We start from the raw sequence: 11,043 nt of genomic DNA, 5'->3' as shown, positions 1-11,043 counted from the left end.
AGTAGTCTTAAGGAAGACCCTGTTTTACAAAGAAACCTGCCAAAATCATAGCTAAATTATAATGAGTTCTAATTTAATTTTATGTGATGTAAACAGAATAAGCATATTATAAAACATACAACACGGTTTATAATAACGATTTCACAAAGTTATTTTTTGAGTTATATACTTACTGTTAAATATTCAATCATTTTCAAATTGGCATATACGATATTATTCCACTCCAATATCCAAGTAAATCTTCCTTTCTACAATTAGCCGCAAAGGAATTATTTCTTAGCCCAATTTAATTCATTGGAGATTTTTGGTGTAAAATGCTTCATCTCCAATTTGTCAATTTCATCCCTTATTGAGTAGGGACGTCCACACTTATAGTAATCATCCCTGCTTGTATTTTGAGACCCACTTATTGCTTTCGTGCCTCTGCATAATTGAGAACGCAAAATTCAAGTACGTTACCTGCTATTTTTATTCATAAAAATAATTGTTACGAATCGAGAATGTAATGTAATGAATCGAGACTTCCTTTGGCGGGTTTCCATCTACAGAAGTGCGAAACCTGCGCAGGTTGAGGGGATCACACCGCTTCGAGATGTGCTTGTACCTGCGTAGCCTGGTCCTCAACACTTTGTCTCCCATTATGACGTCAGCCCAGACGGGATCTACTTTGGATGCAGAGAACAGAGATTTGCCATCTAGTTTCCTGGAACAATAAAAACAATTAGGATTAGTAAAGAGAAAATGACGAATAAAAACAAAAAAAGTAAGGCCGTAGTAATCTTTTACAAGATTCAAGATGTATCAACATACCTGAATATGATTGAAGCAATCTCGATTGGTAGTCTAGTCACCAAATCTACGTAACCAGTGATTACACGGGAAGCTCCCATGACGCACAGCAGAGAATAAAACGTATCCATTGTTCGTAATATATATATCACACTCGGTAATTAATATTCGAAAGCTATGGTTTGTTTTTGTATTTTAAGGATTTTTACTTGTTGGGCCTTGAATTTTTAGGTACCGTGTCTCAAACACCTAAATCGTTATTTGAGTCACTCCATTTCCTGAAGGGTTTCACATTAAAAAAAAAACAAATTAGGAACATTGAACATGAAAAATACAATAAGTCCTACATATTTATATCTGGCATTCACCTAGTTATGTTTAAAATAAATTACAATATTGTATTTTTTACTCGAATCCAAATTTCTCGTTATTTTTTATATTTTTTTTATCTACCGCGTCATAATAAGAAAAAAACATATGGACTTAACATAACTCGTAAAAATATGAATTTTCATCTCGTTCCACATAAAAGATGGCGAATGAGTTCTGTATCGGTTTTCGAAACATAAGTGTTGAACGCCGGTAATTTTTATGGAGTCTGATGATTTTAACTGGATGAGATTAACAGACAATGTAAACACTGATACAATCTACAATAAAAGATAAATTTAAAGTGACAAATGACTTGAATTAAATCATTATATATTGTATTATATTATCTCTTATGATGATGCTACAATATTTGTTGTGTTTAAGTATTTCTTTGAAGAAACTGAGATGAAAACAATTTTCTTCGTGGCAATTTAAATTTCCCATTTTGCAGAACGCATGGCGGGTACTGCTTACTAAATTCCCATCATGTGAAATTCTTATCGTTCTCGAGAGTGTCATATTGATTTTCAAGTATACTATCTGCTTTCTGTAGCACTATGGTTTTATAGGTCCGTAGGAGGAAACGCGAAGCGAGATAGTACACGCATGTTGAGTGATGATGAAGTAGAAGACCTGAGAGATATGAGGAAATCACTCTTGCGAGATACGACAGACATTACCAGAGTTGCCAGGTCTTTAAAAAAAAGTTTTAACCATTTATTTATATTATTAACTTAAAATACAAAGTACCATTGGACAAGAGCAACTAGCTAACGTAACTTATATTTTTTCTCACTAATGCACGCTTCCAGCAATGTCTCATTTGCTTTAACTGCCTCATGTGCATTTCACGACATGTAAGACTGAAATTACATCATTTACATAATTCAGCCCTCACCATGTCCACACTTAATTTATTACGGCCGTCTTGCACTTTAAAATCCACTTTTTTCATTAGCAACGAAGTACTAGAAAATCTTATTGGATTAATTTTTAACCCTTTTCACGAAAATATCTTTCAATGGCATTCTAATCAAGCAACAGCCTTTCCACACCTGGAAACAAAGTTGCCCATCAAACTGTTATATCGCGAAGTGCAGCATGTAATTATTAATTAACAAAAGCATCGTTTATAAGGGAGAAAAATAAAATTACCGAACCACCCATACTTCGGTATTTTTGTCATACCAAACACAGAATACGGTACTAAAATACCGAACGGTTCGGTAGAATACCGAACACCTGGCAACACTGGACATTACCTTATAATATACGTAATAGAAATATTAGGTGAACGGTTACATTATGACGTCATTTTGGAAAACTTTGATCGTTTTGATTCAATCAAAGCGAAGATTTTATATTTTCACTCGTATTTATATTTCAGGATAAAGTTTTTTTTTACCTATGTCAACAACCTTTCGTCATAAAATAAGTACGCATAGCGTATTTATTTGTTTATTTTATATTTGAATAACAAAACCTTTAATTATATGTATAACATACTATGATTGAGTGTAAAAAATACATGTTTGTCCTTGAATTTCATTTATAAAATCTTTAATTAATAACCTATTTTTTCACCCTGAAAATCATCAATCAAAATCGGGAATAAATATTTATATTTCCTATTGCTGGAATATATTTGGTTGTAATATACTGAGTATTATGATATGAAGATAAAATAAAACTAGATATATATATATATATATATATATATATATATATATATATATATATATATATATATATATATATACAATATATATATACATACACGCGAGTAAAAAATATGCCAAACTAGTTTTAAATTAATGTTCCTTTCATATAGAAATCACATGGGAAAATATATTTATTTTATTACGACTCTCTTTTAAAGAGAATTTTTTAGTCATTACATTCGATAAAGTGATAGGTTTTCGTAATATTTACATATATTTTGAGAAGTATCATTATTTACGATAAAACGATATTTAGCGGACGATCAATATTACTATCATGAATCCTACAATATACTAGAAAAATCGAAATATATTTTTTTAGAAATCAAAAGAATCGAAATATATTTTTTGTTATTTTTTTTTTCATTTTCATCTTTTTGTTTTTTAGTTTTTTGATAAAATCTATTACATCAGTCAATAATATGTATTAACTTTTAAAAACGTCTGAGACATTACTATCTGTCATTAGAATCCTAACTGTCGATCAAACCTCCTCCCTCTACCTCCTTCCCTAAACTCCCTTCATCCTTTGCCCTCCTTATTATCGTCTTTTGTCAATTGGTAATTGGTATATTAGTATGTAATTTATGTTTTTTTTTAAATGTCAATTTGTAATTTATGTTTTTTAAATGTTCAAGTACTATCTACCCTCTGATTGCAAACGGCTAAATATGGTATCAAACGTTTTGATCAATATCACTAGTCCGTCTTTGGTCGGTTGGAAGATATTGCTTTTTAGCAATAAGCCCGCCAATGTACTTTTTATTCTCTGTACATGAAGTTTAAATAAATAAATAAATAAAAAGAAGCTCTTTGATATTTTATAAAAAAGGAGTTTCTCGGTTTTATTTTGATCTTCAATGATTTTTCCAGATTTTATTTCGCAATACTTATGAAAGTAGTAAAAGAAACCTCAGACGAATTCTCAGAGGTTCAACATTTTCCACGGATTAATCTTTAAGATGTCCGGGCGGATTTACGATCCTGTCATATATTGAGAGCGAATAAAAGCAAGTGGAAGGAATGGACGCTATTACTAGCAATGGCAAAAAATTGTGACCCTTGTTAACTTTTCGCGGGCGCTTTTAGGCAACGACCGTTTTTTTTATAGAAAAAGGTAGCCCACCCGATTGACCCACCTTTTAGGGAAAATTAAACCTCCCGTGAAACTAATTAATCGCATGAATACATATTTTCGGGGTTTTTATTGCGTACTTTAGTAAATTGAATTACCCGACGGAAATAACTTTGGTTAACGTGCGTAGTAAAAACGAAAACAGCCTAATTTGCTATCGAAGTATTTAACTTTTGAAAGCAATATAATATCAGTATTTCAGTAAAATGTGGCTGCACGAATACACCTCAAATTTCAGATCATAAGAAATTTATTTATATTATTTTATTTTAGGTACATATATACATTTTTTAAAATATTTTAATAATTATTAATGTATTATGGCTCTTTAGGCATGGCCTCGGTTTAATTAAAATACTTAACATGTGTTAAATACAATATAGGGTTTACAATATTTATAAAAAATAAGTTTTGTACTAACATATCTTGGTGGAACTGCATTTATGTAATAAAATAACAACTGTGTATTTTTTTTCTATATTGGAAGATGGTCAGAAATAACTCGCTAGTACTTTAACTTTAGTTTATCATAAATAAGTTTAACTTTAAGTGATCACTTTACACACGTGTAACATTCACCAGTTCTACCCATTACTGAGAACCGCTTTACTCAAATTCTTGGAAGTTTTATACATATGAACCAATTTCGAAACGTTGTTGAATCACTGGAACCTCACTAGAGACATCTATTGGTGAGATGAAAACCAGTCTATGACGGTCGTCAGTCCGCACACGATTGCGGCTATATCGTTTTCACCCATGTGTCACCAACTTACCCTTATTCATTGCATTAAATAATCGCTATACAACAGCACTGAAACCTTAATGATAATAAGATATAATCTTTGTACTTGTTTTTTTTTTATTTACAAGGCTTACAAACTTGTTATTTGCTGGTTTGTGTGATCACAATCACTCTTGAAACTTAAATATCTGTTCTTTGATTACGATACTTTTGAGAAACATCTTTTAAAAGAAGTTCGTTGACTTATGGACATTGTAATCGATATCAAAGAGAGATAAACTTGTTTATACATTATCCTTTGTTATAAACCCACTTTTATTTATAAAGTCCACATATTATTTAATCAATAAAAATATTTATCAGTATAAGGGTGTCTTAATAATATAATAAACTGACTTATCTCGTGCATATCTCACACCAATAAGAAAGCATTACATATTTATAAGGATGGCAGTATAAAATTTGTTGATCATAAAAAACAGGATTCTGCAAAAGGGTTGTATTATCTTTTTGAGGCTGCTTATATAAATATTATCAAAGGATGGATACAATCGAGGACAAAATGATCTATAGTTAAAGGTTTATTTTTTTTCAGTAACGAAAGGATTAAATTGAAGAAAAAAAAAGTTAGATGACTTCATATTTTCAGTGTATCCAGATACTTTAGAATGGTGTATGTTGCACGTGTGTAAAGAGATCACTGAACCAGCTTATGACAAGTTATAAGCCCTGTAAATTCCCAGAGTTCCATATTCTCTTCATCTTTGTTGAAATATTTTTCCTTGTTTAATATGTGTTTACATACACACACACACACACATATATATATATATATATATATATATATATATATATATATATATATATATATATATATATATATATATGTATATATTTATATATATATATATATATATATATATATATATATATATATATATATATATATATATATATATACACATATATTGCGTTCAAAGTAATCAAATCAACTTACTAATATCAGCTAGTTGTTGATTTTCATATTTCCATCTCATTCCTATTACTTTTCACCTTGTGATCTTAGATGTAGTATTTGTATAAAAGGACAAACACATTTTTAAAAAACCCATTGTGTCCCGAATTTCGTTCGCGATTGTACCTACTTATACGTGGTTTCCCTGATAAAAAATAAGGTTGAGTAAGTTTGCGAACACACTCAGCTTCTTTTTTATACCAATGTACATATAATTTATATTATCCTCGTCTTTGACTGTTTAACTAAAGAAGAATATTTTTTTTATTTTACGCATAAAAAAGTGATCTTTTAGTATTGAGAATATAATGCAAAAAGACTGTTATTTTTATATTTTTACTCTCGTAAAATTAGAGTGCTGAATAAAATATTTTTGCCATGGGAATGAAATGACATCGACGCCTCAAGCTTTATATCGTGGGGGCGGATAATTTATTTTATTTTATGATTTGATACAGTCAGTAACATGTGCTACCTGAAAGCTAATGCATACTTAAAAAAATATAGCGTATTCTGGACGAAAATCAAATTATTACACTTCTGTTATATGTTATTAATTAATCTGTAATTTCATCAATATATGTGGGTGTACCAAACATGACCCAGATTTTCATTTTAATTTTTTTCAATTACATACAAAAAGGGAGGTACGTTGAATTTTCATACAAGGTATGCTGATTTCTGAATGCATTTTTTTCCAACAAAGTTTTTTGGTACCATCATCGAACAACAACAAAAAAAATTCCGTTGCCAACAGTTTATAGCACACAGTTTAGATATTGATGTAAAACAATGATTCCTCATTTATTTCTAACAACACGTGAAAATACAAAGGAAATTTACTGGACACGACTGGAACATCCAAACTATCATAAAAATTATAAACTGTTCATCAGACATTTCACTCACGAGCACAATTTTTTTTAAATCTTTCTTATATGTTTTTGTTTGTTTCCGACATGGTACAAAAAGCGCTGGTATTCTCTAAAATTGGGTACTAGTTGTCATATGACATCTATTATCACTAATCGAACATCCGAAATAAGTTAAAAACCATATATAGTATACGTTAAAAAGTTATTAATGACAGGAGTAGTAAAGATGAAGAAACGTTTAGTAAAACGTTATCTGAAGCTTTAACATCAAGCAAAGCATAAAATAAATACGAGTAGTGTGAATAATTGAAGTCCTTAGCCTATGATTATTAAATAAAGTTAGTTAATTGTAGTAACTTGTAATTACAAATATGTTGTTCAAAGGAATAAATATTAGAATATTTTTAAGACATATTATTTCAATACTTGATTTCCCCTCTCAATAAATATTTTATATGATTTATTATGCTCAACGATTTCGGATGTTCAAATTAATGGATTGAGTAGCTAAACTATGAAGCAGAAAGTAAAAACAAATATTATCCGATGAAAACATTTAGTTTGTTTTCTTCTTCCTAATAAAATCTGTATTTTGTGATAACTACCACAATCAACCCCTAGAGAAGTAATACTAAAGGAAATCCTTTAAACAATACAAATGTAAATTATACTTGTATCTTCACATTGAATATATGTATTATGTGTCCTCGCATTCATCCCTTATTTAATTAGCAATGTTTAAAAAGGAAGCTATCGATCTGTTTAGTTTTCTCTGCACGTTCAGACTGAATTAAATAAAAGTAGATTCCCATATAAACAAAACGCCGAAAATGACGGGGACGATTTTTAACGACTTTTCGTGCTGTTGGCATAAAAAATCTCATAACGTAATAGCGAAGATTCATGGCCATAAACGCTTTATTGAAAAGTCGCGTTCTAATAAAACATAAGTATTATAAATATTAAGAAGGCAGTCGACACAAGAAATCCCACAAATTTTATCTTATTTTATTTTTTTGGTGCGTTAGCAGTGATTTTTCACTAATTGAACATTGCATTAAGTTTTTATTTAAGGCCATCAATGGGATTGAAAAAAAAATATTACTGTTGTAGACAGTAAATACTTTTTATTAATACAATAGATTGATGTTAAAGGATTTTTTTTAATAATATAAATATTTATTTATTTTAATTTTACTTTTAAAAAAATGTGTGTTTTTATTATTTACAAAAATACTTCAATTTCATATTATTTATGTGAGCCTAAGCGGCTCATTATAAGAAATAGGTATCAAATTATGGTAGAGTGGGTATTCAGACTAAGGATGTCAAAAGTCCAAATATTTTTGGTAAAAATATCTTTGTTAAACGATTAAATTGAGTCGAATTGATGAGTCGGGTGTTCTGTATCCCGTGTGCTCAAAATCAGTATATACGTATCCCGTTGCATTTTTTAACGCAATTTCCAACGTCAGTAAGTAATATTTTTCTAGTCTTTAATTTTAGCATTTTATCCATGCATGCGTTGCAAAAAGTTGGTTTGAAAAACGCAGCTTTAACAGGTAGTTTTATTATTATACAAATAATTACATTTATTCAAATAAAAAAAACATTATTTAATAAACAAGAATATTTGAAATACCCATACTAAAATGTATAAAACTTGATGGCATTTAGAGGGTCGAGGTCGTAATGCACCAGGTAGCTATATGAAATGGGAATCCCTATCTCATATGGTAATGAAAGCGCTCTAACATTTTCGACACTAAAGGTGTTTTGAAAACTTTGAATAAACTGAACAAATTTTTCCCATTCGCTAACAAAAAAAAATGAGGTTCTGAAAGTCTATAAAAAAAGAATGGCGCTAATTCTCCACCCTCTCCGTCGACGCGGATTTTACGAGTCTTAAAAGTTCTAAAAATATATAAAAGTGAAAACAAATTGAAGCAAAAATACCCTCCCTCGACAATATTTTGCTCCTTTAAAAATCTCAGTAACCTGAAAAAATCTGACTCATTTCTCTCCCCCCCCCCCAACGGTGACATTTATTATTGGATCCAGAAAATTTTTGAACAACCCTGGTAAGCTGTTACTTTTTTTAAATCTCCCCCGAAAGTTTTATATTTAAACTATTCGACAGAAACCTTTCCCATTTTACGTACATTACGTATTTTATATGATTAAATAACAATGAAATAGTTTTTTTTTACAAAAATTAATCTTTATATATTATTAGATTAAAACCAATATTTTTAGCTTTTCCACTTTATTTTTATTTGACCAGCGACCGGGTTTCATCGTTACCGACATCATCAGACTGGTCCAGTCTGATGATGTCGGTAACGACGAAACCCGGTCGCTGGTCAAATAAAAATAAAGTGGAAAAGCTAAAAATATTGGATTTAATCTAATAATATATTAAAAATGCAATTCCATCACGAAGTGTCAGTGGATAATATAAATCTATTAAATTAATCTAATTTTTTCCAAATGAATGTGCAAAAAACTATATTGTTATTTATTTTATTTATTTAAATGCAGTTCCATCAAGAAATGTCTGTACAAAACTTAAATTTTAACGTTTTTTAGTGCTCCCATCTGTATGTTGAAATTTAACAAATAATTTCAAAGTAATCATTTTTTTTTTCTTGTTTAATTGATTTCTTTCTTTTTTCTTCTGGTCTTAAATTAAATCACTGTGTTGTTTTCTGAAAATAAATATGGACGACTTATTAATATTACACGCATCGCTTTTTCATGTCGAAATAAACATGCGTTATTATTATAATTAAATAAATCAACGACAGGTCTTACCTTACAGGTCAACCCAGAGTACCACATTTCAATTACTTCGTATCTGTCGAGATATCATTAAAAAATCTTCATACCAATCTCGTATGACGATTGTCCAATGTTTGCGAGCAAATAATTAAACATACTCAAAATAATTTTACAAATACTCGCACACATTCATGTTCCATGATCGCATACTCACCTCTTACGATCGCCTTATCGTAAGGAAGGTTTAACACGTAATATGTATGTAAGGTTTTTACCGGAGCTAATGTTTTACGATAACCGAAAATTAAGTACTCTGTGTAAACAAGATGCCACAAGATATGGTGGCATATAAATCACTCCGACACTTTGCGGCCGAATAAACCTAATCCATGGACTTAGGCGTGTCCGGATAAACCTTTACGAGTCGATTTTGAAGTCCATTACATTCGAATTATTGACGGTCGGCCGCCAACTGATTTAAACGAGCGTATAAAGAAACCATTATAAAATATTTACACATTCTGAATCCAGATATGAAAAATGTCTGGAATCGATTTTTTGGTTATTTCAATAAACTTGTGATGCCGTGAAAAAACTTGATTGAGATTTTAAAATATTTTCAGGCAGACTCGAATTTTATTTCAAAATCAGCGAGAATGATAAGGACATATTTTTTTGGGTGAAATAATTTCTTTTATTTGTGACCGTAACAATCTACTTGAATTTTATAGATTTCACAAGATTTATACAAGTCCATAATTTAAAAAAAATATTGTATTGTTTTTTTTCCTTTTTTTGTGAAATATATATTTTTAAAATTATAGTCCTCTTAAAAATGAATATAAGGAAAACGCTAATGTCATAAATCTGTTAAATATGTACGTACATGTACATTTATTCATAAATTTATATACAATAGACTAATTTTATTGATAATACACATCTGAGCCTTGCATTCATTGCTCATTCACCAATCGAACATCTATCATATGTCGTTCTGAGAGATCGCATTTCAACTGCATTCATAATAATATTTCATTATTTAGAAAATAAAACTAGAACTTTATTTTTAACCGCCTTTACTTTTGCTACTTTTCTCCAACCGGTTTCGACAAGTACCTTGTCATCTTCAGGGATGGGCATGTACATATTTAATAAAATGTGCCACAAATTATCTGCCAAAAGGATTAAAGAAAATATTTCATTCATTTATGTATAATAATTATACTATCAACAAACATAAACAATAAATAATAAGTGTAAGTCTCTCTCCAAGCACAAGAGCTTAGTTTCTTTATTTGAGAGAACTGCGTTTAAATTTTGAAGATTGTTAAAGTAGAAATGCTTAGAAAATTAATTAAAATTATAAGAAAAACTTTTATTACCATTTAAATAATAGAAAAATAATTTCCAAAAAAAATTGTTATTTATACATTTCTTGGGAGAACTGCAATTTAAAAAAAAAAAAAACAAAAAGTATGTAAGTATATAGTTTTTTTTAAGTTTTATTTTATTTGGCTAGTGACAGGATTTTACCAAGATCATCAAATAGGTGGGAGGCTAGACAAAAATCTTTGTTGTATTACACAACAAGGCAGGGGTTGACAACC

This window comes from Brachycentrus maculatus, unplaced genomic scaffold, assembly GCF_059751285.1.
Source record: "Brachycentrus maculatus isolate JH-2025_06_01 unplaced genomic scaffold, ASM5975128v1 h1tg000284l, whole genome shotgun sequence".
NCBI classification, from domain to species: domain Eukaryota; kingdom Metazoa; phylum Arthropoda; class Insecta; order Trichoptera; family Brachycentridae; genus Brachycentrus; species Brachycentrus maculatus.
This window is presented reverse-complemented; position numbering follows the sequence as displayed.